At 37.9% G+C, this 20487-nt stretch overlaps 1 protein-coding gene across 1 annotated transcript in view; it reads right to left on the reverse strand.

The window, feature by feature from the left end:
• Positions 1–20487, reverse strand: part of CNTNAP2 (contactin associated protein 2) — a 1621124-nt gene that overhangs the window by 849962 nt on the left and 750675 nt on the right. The window lies entirely within an intron of this gene.

A 20487-nucleotide genomic window follows, 5' to 3' on the forward strand; every position in this document is an offset into this window, starting at 1 on the left:
TTCTTTTTTCCACAGAGATTGCACCTGTTTTCAGAAGTACAAAACGGACATTTACATATGTCCTTTGTAGTTAGAACATCTAAAAAGGTGCTATGAAAACTTTTTAAAGAGCTCCACCCAGGAATTCATGAAGAATATGAAAGTTCTCTTCAACTAAGATATGGCTTTGGTAAAAATACGTCTACCTGATGACACAAGCAGGGAAGTCTTTGGGTAAGTTGGACTTGAATTGCACTCCTAGGGGTTGTCGTGTGTTAAATTACAAAACAGTAAAATAAATTACAAAACATTGTAAAGCTTATAATTCTAATGTACTAATTAAAAATAATTGCATGGTCCTCGAATTAGAGAGCTTTCACTGAGAAGAGTCTCAAGGTCATTGCCACTTCTCTGGATTTCCAGCTTGGCTGTGCACAAACCTCAGTAGTTACTCTCACAGGAATAATTAGGTTCCAGAAAAACTTGTTTCTTCAACAAAATTCACTAGCGCCTAGCTGAGATCAGAAAGTCAGTTTCATGGGTGGTCTGATTTGGGACCTCCTTTTTTTGATCTTCCTCTACCAAGATCTCTGTGCCTTCTTTGGCTTTCTCCAAGGATGTAAGACCTTCAACTCGATGTCATTTCAACGACATGACAATAAACAATAGATCAAACTCCGTGATCTATTCATTTCTTCTTCCATGCCTCCCTGCCTCATTTCCTCCTTTTGCACACAGTTATTGAGGAGCTACGGTGTATTGAGGAGTGCATTAGGCATTGAAGATCCAGCTGTGAACAACACAGATAGAAGGCCTTCGGAACAATGTTTGTTCACTAACGATTTTGGTATTGCTCATTCGTAAACTGCTCTTAGAATAGGATGGGGCTTGAAGGCTAAGCAAAGCCTAGACATCGTTTGTCCCAGTGTAATTATTAATACGCCCACTTTCAATGTCCCAAGGGTCTCATTCAGATGATAAACTACATAGCTGCTCTAATTCTGAATGTCATACCAAGTAAAACAGTGCAATAAAAAGCAGGGGAGACGTATTTTTAAACTTTTAGCAGGAAGATGCCATAAGTCAATATAGGTTGCATATCAACTTACATAGAATGAAAAGTCTGTATAGCAAAGCAATAGGTTTTATGGAAGTGATTCAAAAGGTAAAAAGAATATTTAGGCTGTTTCAACTACAGGCTGCCGTTTGAAAACTTACCAGGACTTAAACTAAAGCAATATGACGAAGAATAAATAGGTCTGATTCAAATGTTTGTTTTTTAAAGATCTGCAAGACATAGAAACCAACTGGATATAGGTGGTTAGGAATAAAGCGGAGTTAAGAGAAACCTAAACTCACAATCTTTGAAAATAAAAATGTTTAATTAATTTTTTAAACCTCTCTCCAGATTACTGTTATGTGTAGTTCTAGAGAAACCAGGATGTCAGGTTCAAATCCTAGTTTTCCTCTTAGTCTGTTTGGCCAATCTGTCACTGAAACCATTCCCCTTCCCCTCTGCTATATTTAGTAATTAATCATTCTCTTTTTCTTCTGCCAAAACTCCTTATCATTGTCCTTCATTGGGTATCTTATTTACAAGAGTCACCTTATTAATTGGTTGTTCTACCCAAATATCTCTTCACGTCTCAACCAAGTACGCTTTTTAACCAATGTTCGTCTAGTTATGAAACATCGCTTTTATGTTAAGTAATGTGTGATGTTTATTCAATATCTATAAATTATATCACAGATCTTCATCTATGTGTACAAGAACTTTTATTTTCCTAACAAGTTTTTCTCGGCTTCAGCTATTTGCCAATGTAAACGTTGTGCTCTGGTCAGGCAAATTCACCATGGGAGCTTGCTGACCTCGCCCTCATCCTTTCCAGAGCAGCCTTTATCTACAATATACTACCAGCCTCTTTCTCAATCTACGAAAGTGCTCAGTCAGAGTTAACAATTAGGCTGGGCATGGTGGCTCACGCTCATAACCGCGACACTTTGGAAGGCCTAGCTGGGAGGATTGTTTGAAGCCAGGAGTTTGAGACCAGCCTGGGCAACACTGTGAGACCCCATCCCTACAGACATTTTTAAAAAATATTAGTCAGGTATTGTGGCACATGCCTATAGTCCCAGCTATTGGGAGGCTGAGGGAGTAAGATCTCTTGAACCCAGGAGTTCGAGGCTGCAGAGAGCTGTGCTCATGTCACTACACTCCAGCCTGGGTTACAGAGCAAGACTGTCTCAAAACAAAACAAAACAAAAACCAAAAAGTTAACAAGGCAGAAGTGGTAAGAAATGTGGCTCTGCAGTCAAACAAAACTTCAGACTTCAGTTCAAACTCCGACTCTAGAAAACACTACTATGTAACACTGGTGATGTTACCTAACCTCATTTAGCCTTATATGGGGAAGTATAACAGGTATGTTCTAGTGCTGTTATGAAGATTGGAGGACCTAATCTATGTCAGTTGCTCAACACAGTGCTTGACCCATGGTAAACATTTAACAGGTGACATTTCTGGCATTTTTGTTATTAGTATAACAATTGTTATTTAGGTCCCACTCAAATTCCTCCTTCATAAGGAGACTCTCCCTACTTGGTATGTCTGTCTTACTATACCCAGGGCACTCATTGCTTATCTTATGCACTGTAATACCTGGTTATCGTTGATTTAGGCTTTCATTGACCATTGTTAATTTAATTATATATACAAATTTTATTTTCTAATAGGACTGTGAGTCATCATAGGGACAAGGGGCTGTAAAATGTGTTTTCTTTTCTATTCCATACAATCTAATGTGGTAGATATATTTAAGAAATGGTATTAGAACTGAATTTAGAGTTTACCTGTTCTTCATCCTATTCTGATTTTGATTAAGGATTATTAGTTGGCTAACCTGAATAAGCAGATGCATTAAACATGATGGGAATATCATAAGCATAGGTAACTACTGCATTTCTAAGTAAGAATATGGCCATTTTAATAAGGGCTATAGACTTAACCCAAGTAATTAATAGTAGATGTTGAAGTCATGTGGCGTGGAAAATTCAAGAAGCTCTTCAGTGGGCTCAATGGCTCATGCCTGTAATCTCACTGCTTTGAGAGGCTGAGGTGGGAAGATCACTTGAGGCTGGAGTTCAAGACCAGCCTGGGCAACACAGCAAGACCCCATCTCTTAAGAAATGAAAGTAAATAATAAAAAGAAGATCTCTTTTTCTTCAAAGTGTAACAATTACTGTGCTTGCCTTTAACCTACAATAGGCCTAAGCTGCTTTGCCTCATCAACACTCACGGAAAACCGAATACTTCAGTCCAAAGTTTCACATGTATGAATACCTAGAGAGCTTGTTAAACAACAGAAACTCCTGGACTTCACCCCAAAGACTTCAACTCAGTAGAGAATTTGAAGCTATAACAAGTTCCCAAATGATGCTGGCACTACTGTCCTCAGACTGCATTTGGAGAAGCATAGCTTTCATCCTGAAAAAAAAAGTGAATACAAGAAGGGCAGACCAATTTTGATTTATATTTAAATATCCAGCAAAAGTAGGTTACTGAAAGATAATACAGTAAAATTGTAAATATGATAAGGTTAGAATGCTGTCTCACTTCACTCAAAATACGATAAAATGGAATGGGATGCGAAACCATAATGTCAAAAGAAATGTATAAATACACAGAAAAAGGTTTATAAAGAAATACATCAAAATAGTAGGAGTTGTTATTTTTCAGCAGTAATATTGTGGGTGATTTAAAAGTTTTCATAGTTTTTTAAATTTCCCACATCACTTAATAATGTGAATATGTTATTTTGTCATTAAAATATGTATTTTGTCATTAAAATACATTTAAAAACATGTATCTAGACTTTTGACCCTGGGGTAAAATGACAAGAATAGCTGTGATAGAGCAAAATCACATTAGGTTTATCATCTGAATAAACAATTAAGAAATTTTAGTTCATATCTCCTTTCTGCCATTTACTGCTTAGAAACTCTCCCTAACATTTGTTTTTTTCAACTGTAAAATTAAGGTATTAGGTTGGTGCAAAAGTAATTGCGGCTTTGCCATGAAAAGTAATAGCAAAAACTGCAAATACTTTTGCATCAACCTAATAGTAATACCTTCTTCACCAAGTTATTGTGAAGATTAAATAAAATCACACGCTTCAAAAACTAGAAGTTATTGAGTATACTTAATTTTTCATGCAGAGAATGAGCTATTGACAGTGTTTACCCTGCATGCCTCAGCCAGTTAACTCTGCACCCAGTGGAATCCTAGCTTGGTTGCACAATTTTTTGCACATTAAACCCTAGGAGATGACAGAACACAAGAGCTAAGGCAGCAGCCGCTGAAGAAAGAGAAGGGTCTGAGCCATCGTCGGTAATTGAGTTTTGCTAGTAGCCTGCTGAAGAACAGAAAGGTAATTGAGCTGATGGCAAAATAAATAGACTCATCAAGTCTATTGATTTATTGGTAAAGTAATTTTTCTCTGTTGCAACTCCAAGTCCCAAGTACAAGTTCTCATCCTATCTATTCATAAGTAAATCTCGGCTATTCAGAAATATTACTATTGAACATATGAGATTGCATTTCATAGCATGCAAAAATGTAAACAGTGACAAGTCCTATTTATCTTTTTTTTTTTTTTTTTGAGATGGAGTCTGGCTCTGTCACCCAGACTGGAGTGCAATGGTGCAATCTTGGCTCACGGCAACCTCCACCTCCCAGGTTCAAGAGATTCTCCTGCCTCAGCCTCCCAAGTAACTGGAATTACAGATGTCTGCCAACATGTCTGGCTAATTTTTATATTTTCAGTAGAGATGGGGTTTCACCATGTTAGCCAAGCTGGTCTCAAACTCCTGACTTCAGGTGATCCGCCTGCCTTGGCCTCCCAAAGTGCTGGGATTACAGGTGTGAGCCACTGTGCCCAGCCTCTAAATATCTTATTCATTTTCATTAAACAATGAATGTTGTCTGTGTATTACCTATGATGGAAAATGAAGTACTGTTGAATTAGTTTCCTCTTGCTGCTGTAACAAATGACCAGACAGTTAGTGACTTAAAATAGCACCAATTTATCTTACAGTTCTGGAGATGGTAATATGGTTAATAATAATGATACAGTTCTGGTTTCCTGGGCTAAATTCAAAGCGTTGGTAGCACTGTTTCTCCTGAAAACTCTAGGGAGAAATCTATTTTCTTGCCTTTTCCCAGTTATAGAGGCCGCACACATTTCTTGGCTCATCATCTGAGTCCTCCGTCTTTAAAGCTAGCAACTAGGTGGAATCTTCCTTATGCTGCATCACTCCAACTCTCTGCTTTCACAGTCCCTTTCTCTATTTTAAGGAGCCCTGCCATTACAGGAAGCAACCCAGGTAATCTGGGATAATCTCCTCAAATCAAGGCTCTTAACAAGCATGAAGTCCCTGTGCTATATAACCTGTATTCGCAGGTTCCATGAATTAAGACATGAACCTCGGGGTGGGGGGGGAGCATTATTTTTATCACAACTATATAAAAACTATATAAGATAATATGATTTTATATAAGTGGTGTATGGAAATAATATTACAACTATATAAAAATGATTGCTGTATCTGAAGAACAACTTTTCTTAAGCAACTAATGTGCTTCCAGTGGTGTTGATGAACATAAGGTATATTACACAGAATAATAAAGAAAGATGGAAGAATGAAGTCAAATTTTCATACTGAACTTTAAACGTCCACATGACCTTGAAGGTTATGTCCACCGGTAGAACATGAAGCAACATGGCCCAAGCAGAGGATGTGAGAGAGAAATTCTGTTGAAGTCTCTGTTCTCTGGTTACATGCAGACATGGCTGCAGGCCTATGCAGGATTGCCAAAACACTGGCAGACAAAGAAAAGCAAGAAGTTTAAGAGCAAAAATAAGTAACAGGTTTGAATTGCTGGGAAATAAAGCATCAATTAAAGAATGACTAGGGTAGGTGGAAAAACATGAAGGAGGCCCTATTCCCCATGAGAAGAGCTAGAGTTCCATGATGCTGATGAGCTAGGGAAGGCTCTCTCCATCCCTGTCTATACCTCGTGCTTTAGGAGAGACAATTAAACTTGAAATACACATCCCTCCTATTACGACCTTGAAAAGCATGAGGATCACTAGAAGTGGCCAAGGATTAACCCATGTTAGAAAGTTACTCACAAGTCAAAGCTGAGCACATACATAAAGGCTATCTCTGGAACATCATAAGCATTCTTTTTGATTGTATGGAAGAGGGAAAATATTCATTTTTAATGATTTGATATGAAATTGAGGAGTAACAAAATAACTTTAAATCTAATTTTGATGAATGCTATAACATTTTGCATATCAATCAATCGATTATGAATTCCTTCACCTTTCTGCTTTTATATTGGGGGCAATCACGTGCTTAGTGTATACTTGTACATACTTGCTGTAGGGACCAGGTTATAAGATGTTAAAAAAGGGTATTGGTTTTCTGGGAATTTCAACCCTTGAATGAATAAAGAAACTTTTTCATGTAAAATGTAGGCATAGCAGCAATATAGTTTATATGGGGTGTATCTTGGTGGGTGGTGTTCGGTATAGGATAGTCTCTGGGGCCCACCTTACTCTGTTCTTTTTTTAACCATGAAACCACCTTCTGATCTTAATCTGGCTTTCAAAACTAAGTTTCTATATTGGAAAGAGGTATTTCTCATTAGAAGCCATGAAACTGACTTTTTTTTTTTTTTATCTGAAGCGACTCTAGTGAATTTGGTTGGAGGAATGTGTTTGCCCAGAACCTAATTATTCCTGTTAAGATAACCACTGAGGTTTGTACACAGCCAAGTTGAAAATCCAGAGAGGCGGCAATGACCTTGAGATACTCCTCAGTGAAAGCTCTCTAATTCTAGAACCATGCAATTATTTTTAATTAGTACAATATAAGCTTCACAATACCTAAATCCTCATTAACACTTGAATATTAACCTCACATGTTCTCTGTCTGTTTGGATTTTTTTTTTTTTTAGAGCTTGAATGAATGCCCTGAGTAAACTACCTTATTTCCCTGAGGAACCACTGTCTCATTATCAGCACACAGCAAATGAAGATGGTAGAGAGAGTGTGGATTTAAAAACAGATATTCTGTATGCTAACATTGTGTCATGATCTCTTCCTGAATATAATTTCTGTATGAGATGTTATTCATTAGAGCCTCTAATGGGATTATTCACCTGTCCGAGTCTCAAGGGGAGGGAGAAAATTAGGATTTTTTAATAAAAAGACAAAGTTTCAATTCCCTGTTACAATTACAACAGCTTGTAGTTCTTCTACTTGATAAATCCTTTGAAAAGTTTTTGGAAGCCAGAGTATATCTACATTTATTATTTCATTTCTACCCTCTCCCTTTCCCACACCAAGCCCATTTTTGTCTTTTGTTTGATCCTTCCCAAATTCCTCTATAATGTAAATTGGCTCCAAGGCTCTGTATCAAAGAAAAAAAAAAATCCATACTATTGCAATGCCAGTCACAAAACAAGGACTCTTTGTCTCTGTATCATTATGACTGCCATATTTCTTAGTGACTTCCATATCCATTCTTCATATTCTTTGACCTACACTCCACAGAATATCAAGTTTTGCTGTGTTTCATGACTAAATCTAAACAACTCTACTTGTATTTTATTCAGGGTTACTTTTAGGTTATAGAAAACTCTAAGAAGAAGAGAAAGCTTACAAAATCCAACAGGCATACTACAAACTCACACTTCCTCAATTGAATAGGCCTGCACCATGAGGCTCAGTAGCCAGTTCACTGTTGCTCAGATATTATGGAGATTGCTTCATCTCTTTAGTCTCCATTCCCATCACCAACCTTCTCCCTCTCTTTTTCTTTTCACCCTTTCCCTTCCCCTTCCCCTTCCCCTTTCCCTTTCCCTTCCCTTCCTTTCTTTCGAGATGGAGTTTCACTTGTTGCCTAAGCTGGAATACAATGGCACGATCTCAGCTCACTGAAACTTTTGCCTCCTGAGTTCAAGCGATTCTCCTGCCTCAGCCTCCTCAGTAGCTGGGATTACAGGCACATGCCGTCATGCCCAGCTAATATTTGTATTTTTAGTAGAGATGGGGTTTCACCATGTTGGCCAGGTTGGTCTCTTATTTCTGACCTCAGGTGATCCACCCACCTCAGCCTCCCAAAGTGCTGGGATTTACAGGTGTGAGACACCACACCCAGCCCCTTTCTTATTGCTAATTAGTTATTTTATGAACACCTACTAATGTGGTAGTGGTATCTAACACTATGCCCTTCCCTAGGAATAAAAAAGTAAAAAAGTCATATCCTAGCTCTGGGGAATTTGCTATGTAATATACAGGGCAGGCATGTTAACTAATAAAATACCATATATAATTTGTTAAATGTTATAAAAGAGTATAAAACAAAGTACTCAGAGTCTTTAGAAAAATGGATTGGAGAAGCTGATTTAGGACAGTCTGGAAAGGCTTTATTTGTGGAGTGATTTTATGCTGTCTTACAGGATGAATAGGCGCTTGCAAGGAAGATAAGAGAAGGACGTTTCCTTACGGTTCCTCCCCAGAACCATGTTATTCCACGATTGTCCTCAGATCATTTAATTGTTTTCTTGATTTATCTCTTCTCTCTGTTTCCATTGGCTACATCTTCTCTATTAATCTGCAGTGGTCTCCTCGATCTTGGATTCAAGGATGGGTAGACACGTGCCACACGCTAGTCCCATTTCCCAGTCCATTCTAGAGGAAATTCTGCTTCTTCACCACTTTCACGTTAGCTCCTCAAGTCAGAATGTTTTCACTGCTCTCTCACCTTCAGGAATGTCACTGATTCCTACCTTGGGCTTTCACTACATTCTCATTCTCTATGGCTTTATCAGACGTCGTCATTGTTGGCTGTCTCCTCACGGAAACATTCTTCTCTTCATTTCTGTGCCCTTATGCTTGTGTTTCTTTTTGCCTGTTGACTGTCCTATCCTGTGTCTTGTGCTGTCATTTTTCTTCTCCTGGCCTGGAATGAGAGCTATTCTCTGAGGGCTCTGTCACTGTCATGTGCTCAAAGCAATTAGTTGGTGGTTAACCTGTCAAAGATTGCTCCCCTAGAAAAAGGCAGAACCGGGATTTGAACACAGGAATTCTGACTACAGGGTCCTTATACTTGCTTAAACATTGTGCTGAATTGTCTATACTGATATCATGGAGTAAGAAGGCATATTTCACTCTCATTGTTGAAGGATCATGTGGAGAAAAGTGAAGGATGTGTGTCACTAAGGAAATGACTCTTTGAAGTGTAGATTTTTCTTATTTATATCTCTGTGTGTGTATGTGTGTGTCTGCTGAGGAAAGAAAAATGGAGTAAAGAAATTCTCCATTTGTTTTTAGCTAAACAAATCACAGTTAGTTAAATGAAAAATCAGACTTTTAAAAGTGTTAATTCTAAATGCAAACTTTAGTCATTTAAGTAAAGTCATTCTATGACTCAAATAATAAAAAGATAGCTATATTTGTATACTAATTTACAGCTTTAAAATGTTTTACTATAATTTATCTAGTTCAATGAATGAGGCAATAGGACTGATTTTTAAATGTTAAATACAGCCTTTTAAATTTAATGAAAAAATAAACTTTAAAAAATGTGAGCTTTGAAATTTTGTGGGGGTATATTTTGTTTGTTTTTGATTTAAGTTATATATGAGTTTAAAACAATTCTTTCTGCTGTGGGAAATAGCCTGTTAAAATGAAACACAGCAGAAAGAATTGTGTTTAAACTCATATATAACTTAAATCAAAAACAAACAAAATATACCCCCACGGTGGGAAGATGTTTAGATCAAGAGTCAGAATTCCTTTTTGTGCCTTGGGTCTGTAACTTACTGTCCATATGACTTGGATTATTTGCCACTTATTGTTTCTGAGTATAAATTTTCCCATAAAAATGAGGAATTTGATGGGATATGCAAGTTTTATTTTAGCCAAGCACTCTAAGATCTTAATAGTTTATGGTGCATATTTCAAAGGCCATAATAATCTCAATGTCTTTGCTAAAGCTTTATAATTTCTTGTCCATTATTTAAACATTGGAGTGGTCATGAAGACATTATTGGTGATTTTAGAACTCTTCTGTCAGAGTTAAGAGAAGATTTAAATATAGATAATCCTGTTAGGAAATATAGAATACTCATGGATGAATACAAGTTGAGAGTCTATTGTTAAAACCAAAACAGCAACAAGACATTAGCATCTGATTTAGGCTTAGGGTAAGAAATTTCCCTGATAGTGGCTTTCTCCAACTTCTGTTGAGATGTGAGGATTATATAAATGTAGGCTTATAAAATAATAGGACAGGTTTAAAAAATACCACACTATTACTAGAATTGCTAAATGTGACTTACATTGCTTGAGGTTCTGTTCAAGCCATCTCAGAAACAAATAATGAAACTGTTAGTCTTCGAAGTAAGCCCCTTCGGTAGAGACTAAGGAGTCAATAACTTCCTCATGCCTTACATAACCAAGAACCAGAGAAGTAATAATATTTTCAAATATTCTAGAATCTTAAGGGACTGCTCCTCTCCCCACATAAGCCCCATCCCTTTCTCTTCAGTTCAGTTTGAGACTTTCTTCCACTCATGCTCAGTGTATTAGTCCACTCTCACGTTGCCAATAAAGACATATGAGACTGGGTAATTTATAAAAGAAAGAGTTTAATGGACTCCCAGTTCCACATGGTTGGGGAGGCATCACAATCATGGTGAAGATGAAGACAGAGCAAAGGCACATCTTACATGGTGGCAGGCAAGAGAGGTTGTGCAGCGAATTCTTATTTATAAAGTACCAGAAATTTCAATCATGATCAAACTGAGTAATTTTTACAAGGCATTTATTTTTTTAAAAGTGTTAGAATAAAGTCATATTTGCTAAGGATCTGTAGTACTAATTTCTTACTATATAGTGCAACTTCTAAATCCTTCTATGAAAATTGTGATATTCCCTCCTCAGGGGAAATTTCCATAAAAGAAAAAATTTTAACAAGCAAGTATTTGATCATTTACATCCTAATACAAATAATGTATTGCTTTATATGGCATGTGCAATCAAATCGTTCAAATACAACTCATGTGTTACTTAAGTAATTAGCTCTGATTCCAGGGTGTATGTGATAAGAAATGGGGGAAGAAAAGAAGGCGTGGTGTGGATAACTAGCTTCTCTATGTAGATTATGTATTACTGTATCAGACACATTGAGCCCACTGCTTCAAATCCCTTGACTCACCCCTTATACCAGCACTGCTGTGGTGACTACTTTTTTATAGACTTTAGCAATGTGTGATGGTCACAGGAACCATTGGTCTTACCATATCCCTCAAGTATATGGGTTGCCCTTTTGTAGAAAGCATGGCTGTAACCTGATCACTTAAGGCTCCTCAGGCCAGAAATCAAGTTGTCTCTGTTTGCAGCTGACATGATTTTATATCTAGAAAACCCTATCATCTCAGCTTAAAAACTTTTTGAACTGATAAGCAACTTAAGCAAAGTCTCAGGATATAAAATCAATGTGCAAAAATCACAAGAATTCCTTTACTCCAACAATAGGCAAGGAGAGAGCCAAATCATGAATGAACTCCCATTCACAATTATTACAAAGAGAATAAAATGCCTAGGAATACAACTTACAAGGGACATGAAGGACTCCTTCAAGGAAAACTAAAAACCATTGCTCAAGGAAATAAGAGAGGACACAAACAAATGGAAAAACATTTTATCCTCATAGATAGGAAGAATTAATATCATGAAAATGGCCATACTTCCCAAAGTAATTTATACATTCAATGCTATTCCCATCAAACTACCATTGATGCTCTTTGCAGAATTAGAAATAACTATTTTAAATTTCATATGGAATCAAAGAAGATCCTGTATAGCCAAGATAATCCTAAGCTAAAAGAACAAAGATGGAGCCATCATGCTACCTGACTTCAAACTATACTACAAGGCTACAGTAACCAAAACAGCATGTTACTGGTACCAAAACAGACATATAGTCCAAAGGAACAGAATAGAGGCCTCAGAAATAACACTACACATCTAAACCATCTGATCTTTGACAAACCCAACAAAAAGAAGCAATGGGGAAAGGATCTCCTATTCAGTAAATGGTGCTGGGAAAATTGGCTAGCCATCTACAGAAAACTGAAACTGGACCCCTTCTTTACACCTTATACAAAATTAACTCAAGGTGGATTAAAGACTTAAATGTAAAACCCCAAACCATAAAAACCTAGAAGAAAACCTAGGCAATACCATTCAGGACACAGGCATGGGCAAAGACTTCATGACAAAAATGCCAAAAGCAATTGCAACAAAAGCCAAAATTGACAAATTGGATCTAATTAAGCTAAAGAGCTTCTGCACAGCAAAAGAAACTATCATTAGAATGAACAGGCAACCTACAGAATAAAAGAAAATTTTTACAATATACACATCTGACAAAGGTCTAATAACCAGAATTTACAAGGAACTTAAATATATTTACAAGAAAAAAACAATCCCATCAAAAAGTGGGTGAAGTATATCAACAGACATTTCTCAAAAGAAGACATTTAGGTGGCCAACAAACGTGAAAAAAAGCTCAACATCACTGATCATCAGAGAAATGCAAATCTAAACCACAATGAGACACCATCTCACACAAGTCATAATGGTAATTATTATTTTTTCTTTTTTTAAAATTATACTTTAACTTCTGGGGTACATGTGCAGATCATGCAAGTTTGTTACATAGGTATATACGTGCGAAGGTGGTGGTTTGCTGCATCTATCACCCCGTCATCTACATTAGGTATTTTTCTTAATGCTATCCGTCCCCAATCCCCCTACCCCCTGCTATTCCTCCTCTAGCCCCCCACCCCCCAGGCCCCCATGTGTGATGTTCCCCTCCCTGTGTCCATGTGATCTCATTGTTCAACACCCACTCATAAGTGAGAACATGCAGTGTTTGGTTTTCTGTTCTTGTGTTAGTTTGCTGAGAATGATGATTTCCAGCTTTATCCATGTCCCTGCATAGAACATGAACTCATCCTTTTTTATGGCTGCATAGTATTCCATGGTGTATATGTGCCACATTTTCTTCATCCAGTCTATCATTGATGGGCATTTGAGTTGGTTTCAAGTCGTTGGTATTGTGAATAGTGCTGCAATAAACATACGTGTACGTGTTTCTTTATAATAAAATGATTTATAATCCTTTGAGTTATACCTAGTAATGGGATTGCTGGGTCAAATGGTATTTCTATTTCTAGATCCTTGAGGAATCATCACACTGTCTTCCACAATGATTGCATTAATTTACAATACCAGCAACAGTGTAAAAGCATTTCTATTTCTCCACATCCTCTCCAGCATCTGTTGTCTCCTGATTTTTTAAATGATCACCATTCTAATTGATGTGAGGTGAAATCTCAATGTGGTTTTGAATTGCATTTCTCTAATGACCAGTGATGATGAGCTTTTTTTCTTATGTTTGTTGGCTGCATAAATGTCTTCTTTTGAAAGTGTCTGTTCATATCCTTTGCCCACTTTTTGATGGGGTTGTTTGATTTTTCTTGTAAATTTGTTTAAGTTCTCCATAGAGTCTGGATATTAACCCTTTGTTGGACAGGTAGATTGCAAATTTTTTTTCCCCATTCTGTTGGTTGCTGGTTCACTCTATTGATGGTTTCTTTTGCTATGCTGAAGCTCTTAAGTTTAATTAGATTCAATTTGTCTACATTGGCTTTTGTTGCCAATGCTTTTGGTGTTTTAGTCATAAAGTCCTTGCTCATGCCTATGTCCTGAATGGTAATGCCTAGGTTTTCTTCTAGAGTTTTTATGATGTTAGGCTTCATGTTTAATTCTTTAATTTATCTAGAGTTAATTTTTGTATAAGGTGTAATGAAGGGATCCAGTTTCTACATATGGTTAGCCAGTTTTCCCAACACCATTTATTAAATAGGGAATCCTTTCCCATTGCTTGTTTTTGTCAGGTTTGTCAAACATCAGATGGTTGTAGTTGTGTGGCATTCTTTCTGAGGCCCCTGTTCTTCTCCATTGGTCTATATCTCTGTTTTGGTGCCAGTACCATGCTGTTTTGATTACTGTAGCCTTGTAATATAGTTTTACATAAGGTAGTGTGATGCCTCCAGCTTTTTTTTTTTTTTTTTTTTCCCTTAGGATTTTCTTGGCTATGCAGGCTCTTTTTCGCTTCCATATGAACTTTAAGGTGGTTTTCTTCAATTCTGTGAAGAAACTCATTGGTAGCTTGATGGGGATAGCATTGAATGTATAAATTACTTTGGGCATTATGCCCATTTTCACAATACTGATTCTTCCTAACACTGAGCATGGGATGTTTTTCCATCTGTTTGCGTTCTCTCTTATTTCCTTCAGCAGTGGTCTGTAGTTCTCCTTGAAGAGGTCCTTCACATCCCTTGTTAGTTGTATTCCTAGGCATTTTATTCAGTTTGTAGCAATTGTGAAGGGGAGTTCACTCATGATTTGACTCTCTGTTTGTCTATTATTGGTGTATAGGGATGCCTGCAATTTTTGCACATTGATTTTGTATCCTGAGACTTTGCTGAAGTTGCTTATCAGCTTAGTGAGATTTGGGGCTGAGACAATGGGGTTTCCTAAATATACAATCATGTCATCTGCAAACAGGGACAATTTGACATCCTCTCTTCCTATTGGAATACCCTTTATTTCTTTCTCTTGCCTGAGGGCCCTATCCAGAACTTCCAATACTATGTTGAATAGGAGGGGTGAGAGAGGGCATCTTTGTCTTGTGCCAGTTTTCAAAGGGAATGCTTCCAGTTTTTGTCCATTCAGTATGATATTGGCTGTGGCTTTGTCATAAAGAGCTCTTATTATTTTGAGATACGTTCCATTGATGTTAGTTTATTGAGAGTTTTTAGCATAAAAGCTGTTGAATTTTGTCAAAGGCCTTCTCTGCATCTATTGAGATAATCATGTGGTTTCTGTCTTTGGTTCTGTTTATGTGATGGATTACGTTTATAGATTTGTGGATGTTGAACCAGCCTTGCATCACTGGGATTAAGCCAACTTGATGGCGATGGATAAGCTTTTTGATGTGCTGGTGGATTCAATTTGCCAGTATTTTATTGAAGACTTCTCCATCAATATTTATCATGGATATTGGCCTGAAATTTTCTTTTTTAGTTGTGTCTCTGCCAGGTTTTGGTATCAGGATTATGTTAGTCTCATAAAATGAGTTAGGGAGGATTCCATCTTTTTGTACTGTTTGGAATAGTTTCAGAAGGAATGGTACCAGCTCCTCTTTGTGCCTCTGGTAGAATTTGGCTGTGAACCTACCTGGTCTTAGATTTTTTTTGGTTGGTAGGCTATTAATTGCTGCCTCAACTTCAGACCTTGTTATTGGTCTATTCAGGAATTCAACTTCTTCCTGGTTTCATCTTGGGAGGATGCAAGTGTCCAGCAATTTATCCATTTCTTCTAGATTTACTGGTTTATTTGCATAGAGGTGTTTGTAGTAATCTCTGATGGTAGTTTGTATTTTCGTGGGATTGGTGGTGATATCCCCTTTATCATTTTTTGTTGCATCTATTTGAATCTTCTCTCTTTTCTTTTTTATTAGTCTGGCTAGTGGTCTGTCTATTTTGTTGCTCTTTTCAAAAAACCAGCTCCTGGATTTACTGATTCTATTGAAGAGTTTTTCTGTGATCTTAGTTATTTGTTGTCTTCTGCTAGCTTTTTGAATTTGTTTGATGTTGCTCCTCTGGTTCTTTTAATTATGACGTTCTTTTAATTGTGTTGATTTTAGGTCTTTCATCACTTCTCATGAGGGCATTTAGTGCTATAAATTTCCCTCTTGACACTTCTTTAAACATGTCCCAGAGAGTCTGGTACATTGTGTCTTCATTCTCATTGGTTTCAAAGAACATCTTTATTTCTGCCTTCATTTCATTATTTATCCAGTTGTCATTTAGGAGCAGGTTGTTTAGTTTCCATGCAGTTGTCTGGTTTTGAGTGAGTTTCTTAATCCTGAGTTCTACTTTGATTGCACTGTGGTCTGAGAGACTTGTTTGTTATGATTTTCATTATTTTGCATTTGCTGAGGAATGTTTTACTTCCAATTATGTGGTCAATTTTAGAATAAGTGCAAGGTGGTGCTGAGAACAATGTACATTCTGTGGATTTGGGGTGGAGAGTTCTGTAGATTTCTATTAGGTCCGCTTGGTCCAGATCTGAGTTCAAGTCCTGGATATCCTTGTTAATTTTCTGTCTTGTTGATCTGTCTAGTATTGACAGTGAGGTGTTAAAATCTCCCACTATTATTATGTGGCAGTCTAAGTCTCTTTGCAGGTCATTAAGAACTTGCTTTAAGTATGTGGCTGTTCCTGTATTGGGTGCATATATATTTAGGATAGTTAGCTCTTCTTGTTGCATTAATCCCTTTACAATGATGTAATGCTCTTCTTTGTCTCTTTTGATCTTTGTTGGTTTAAAGTCTGTTTCATCAGAGACTAGAAATGCAACCCCTGCTTTTTTTTGCTCTCCACTTGCTTGGTAAATCTTCTTCCATCTCTGTATTTTGAGCCTATGTTTGTCTTTGCACGTGAGTTGGGTTTCCTGTATACAGCACACTGATGGGTCCTGCCTTTTTATCCAATTTGCCAGTCTGTGTCTTTTGATTGGAGAATTTATCCCATTTACATTTAAAATTAATATTGTTATGTGTGAATTTGATCTTGCCATTCTGATGCTAGCTGGTTGTTTTGTCCATTAGTTGACGCAGTTTCTTCATTGTGTCAATGGTCTTTACAGTTTGGTATGTTTCTGTGGTAGCTGGTACTGTTTGTTCCTTTCCATGTTCAGTGCTTCCTTCAGGAGCTCTTGTAGGGCAGGCCTGGTGGTGATGAAATCTCTTAGCAGTTGCTTGTCCGTAATTGAAATGATTTTATTTCTCCATTTATGAAGCTTACTTTGGCTGGATATGAAATTCTGGGTTGAAAATTCCTTTTTTTAAGGATGTTGAATATTGGCCCCCACTTTCTTCTGGCTTGCAGGGTTTCTGCTGAGAGATCCACCGTGAGTCTGATGGGCTTCCCTTTGTGGGTAACCCGACCTTTCTCTCTGGCTGCCCTTAGCAGTTTTTTCCTTAATTTTTACCTTGGTGAATCAGATGATTATGTGCCTTGGGGTTGCTCTTCTCAAGGAATATCTTTGTGGTGTTCTCTGTATTTCCTGTCTTTGAATATTGGCCTGCATTGCTAGTTTGGGGAAGTTCTCCTGGATATTATCCTGAAGAGTGTTTTGTAACTTGGTTTCATTCTCCCCATCACTTTCAGGTACGCCAATCAAATGTAGATTTGATCTTTTCACATAATCCCATATTTCTTGGAGGTTTTGTTCATTTCTTTTCACTCTTTTTTCTCTAATCTTGCCTTATCACTTTATTTTATTGAGCTGATCTTCAATCTCCGATATCCTTTCTTCTGCTTGGTTGATTTGGCTATTAAAACTTGTGTGTGCTATACACCATGGAATATTATGCAGCCATCAAAAACAATGAGTTCGTGTCCTTTGTAGGGACATGGATGAATCTGGAAACCATCATTCTCAGCAAACCGACACAAGAACACAAGATCAAACACCACATGTTCTCACTCATAGGCGGGTGTTGAACAATGAGAACACATGGACACAGGGAGGGGAGCACTACACACTGGGGTCTGTAGGGGGGAAATAGGGGAGGGACAGTGGGGGGTGGGGAGTTGGGGAGAGATAGCATGGGGAGAAATGCCACATATAGGTGAAGGGGAGGAAGACAGCTAATCACACTGCCACATATGCACCTATGCAACAATCTTGCATGTTCTTCACATGTTCCCCAAAACCTAAAATGCAAAACAAACAAACAAATAAACAAACAAAAAAAAAACTTGTGTGTGCTTCACAGAGTTCTCGTGCTGTGTTTTTCAGCTCCATCATGTTGGTTATGTTCTTTTCCAGGCTGGTTATTCTCATTAGCATTTTGTCTAACCTTTTTTGAAGGTTCTTAATTTCCTTGCATTGGGTTAGAATATGCTCCTTTAGTTCAGAGAAGTTTGTTATTACTCACATTCTGAAGCCTGCCTATGTCAATTTGTCACACTCATTCTCCATCCAGTTTTGTTTCTTTGTTGGTGAGGGGTTGTGGTCCCTTGGAAGAGAAGAGGTGTTCTGTCTTTTGGTGATTTCAGCCTTTTTGCGCTGGTTCCTTCCCATCTTCATGGATTTATCTACCTTTGGTCTTTGAAGTTGGTGACTTTTGGATGGGGTTTCTGAGTGGGCATCCTTTCTGTTGATGTTGAAGCTATTTCTTTCTGTTTATTAGTTTTCCTTTTAACAGTCAGGCCCCTCTGCTGCAAGTCTGCTAGAGTTTGTTGTAGGTCCACTCCAGACCCTCCCTGCCTGGGAATCACCCATGGGGGCTACAGAACAGCAAAGATTGCTGCCTGTTCCTTCCTCTGGTAGCTTCATCCCAACAGGGTACCAGAGAATAGCAATTATTAAAAAGTCATAAAACAATAGATGCTGGTGAGGATGTGGAGCAATAGGAGTGCTTTTACACTGTTGGTGGGAATATAAATTAGTTCAACCATTGTGGAAGACAATATGGTGATTCCTCAAGGACCTAGAACCAGAAATACCATTTGATCCAGTAATCCCATTACTGGGTGTTATACCCAAAGGATTATGAATTATTCTAATATAAAGACACATGCACAATATGTTTATTGCAGCACTATTTACAATAGCTAAGACATAGAACGAACCCAAATGCCTGTCAGTGATAGACTAGATAAAGAAAATGTGGCACATATACACCATGGAATACTATGCAGCCATAAAAAGGAATGAGATCATATCCTTTGCGGGGACATGGATGGAGCTGGAAGCCATCATCCTCAGCAAACTAATACAGGAACAGAAAACCAAACACCACATATTCTCACTCATAAGAGTTGAATATTGAGAACACATGGACAAAGAGAGTGAAACAACACACACCAGGGCCTGTTGGAGGTTGGGGGTGAAGGGAAGGAACTTAGAGGATGGGTCAATAGGTTCAGCAAACCACCACAGCACATGTATCCTGTTGTGTGTGTGTCTCTGTCTGTGTGTGTGTGTTTAGAAGAAATAAAGATAAAAAAAGCTCCTCATGCCAGTGGACCATGAAGCAAAGAAAGGAATTACCATTGAACTCCTTTCCTTGACTGGAAGAGGTAACTGATCGGGATTATGCTGAGAGACAGGCTGCTCCTCCTTACAGCAGGCAGGGAGAAGTATGTCTGGAACCTAGGGAATTGAATCTAATACCTGTTGCTGCTTCTGTGCTCAGTGTTAATGGTGATTGAGCAACTGCAGCATTAGTGGCTGGTCAAGAGCAAGGTAACTAAGGACTCTGATCTCCAGGAGATGAAAGTCTGGGTTACTGCATGAGAAAAGCAACCAACTGAAATACTGGCTTAGGATGAGTTGAAGGAAAGGATGAATAATATCAATTATTGCCTTGGATTCAGTTGTAATAATAAGGATTATCATTTATTTTATGAATCTTTTGTACTGAAACTTTGCAGAGATTGAACATGACTTTATGACAGATTAGACTTGAGAGAAGACATGAGGGAGTCTCAGTTCTGCAAGGGGTGGGCTGTATTAGACACCTCTTGTGTACTACTTTATATCCTTTTGGCCCCACTTCTTACTGCAGCCACTGCTGTGGTAACCAGGTTTTCCTGGGTTTTCATTAGCTATTCACAGATACAGCATCTGCCCTGTTGCTCTTGCTTCTTGCTGTGAGGATTCATTGATGCTGTAAAGCAGGGTTAGTCTCAGAAACTTATGTGGCCTCATGCATGCATATGCCAAAAATCTGGTAAAGTCAATGCCCTTGGAGTCACTTGACCAAAGTGGGATGAGAATCAATAACATCCATGTGTATTCCTGGGCAGAAAGATCTGCAATGTGTTTCATAGGGTTCCTCAAGGAGCTCCCCTGAGACTGAGCACCAGACTGAACTGACCACAGTCAATTCGACAACGCACTGCGTATTGGCTTTTCCCCTTTCCCTGTACACTGGCTTCACCCAAGCTCCAAGGCGTCACACAAATCCTACTGGCTATTTAACTGTAGCAAAACATTTGTCTCAGGCTTTGCTTTAAGCGGAACCCAGGCTAAGAAATTATAACGCACAAGTACACAGCTACTTTTTTTAATCCCCCAAAGGTGGTGGTACGATAATTAAGTAAACAGCCATAGTTGTGGGCTTGTCCCTTGATGGCTACCTTTCCAGAAGATTGTTCTACACTCAGCTCTCATCTAGCATAGAGTAGGCACTTGATAAACAGCTTTTAATGAATTAATATATGAGTGACTTATTAAACAGTAACGACTCCATCCAAATAAAATTATTAATGGTTCAATTTTC

This window comes from Aotus nancymaae, unplaced genomic scaffold, assembly GCF_030222135.1.
Source record: "Aotus nancymaae isolate 86718 unplaced genomic scaffold, 86718_ANA_hifiasm-v0.15.2.pri h1tg000002l, whole genome shotgun sequence".
NCBI lineage: Eukaryota > Metazoa > Chordata > Mammalia > Primates > Aotidae > Aotus > Aotus nancymaae.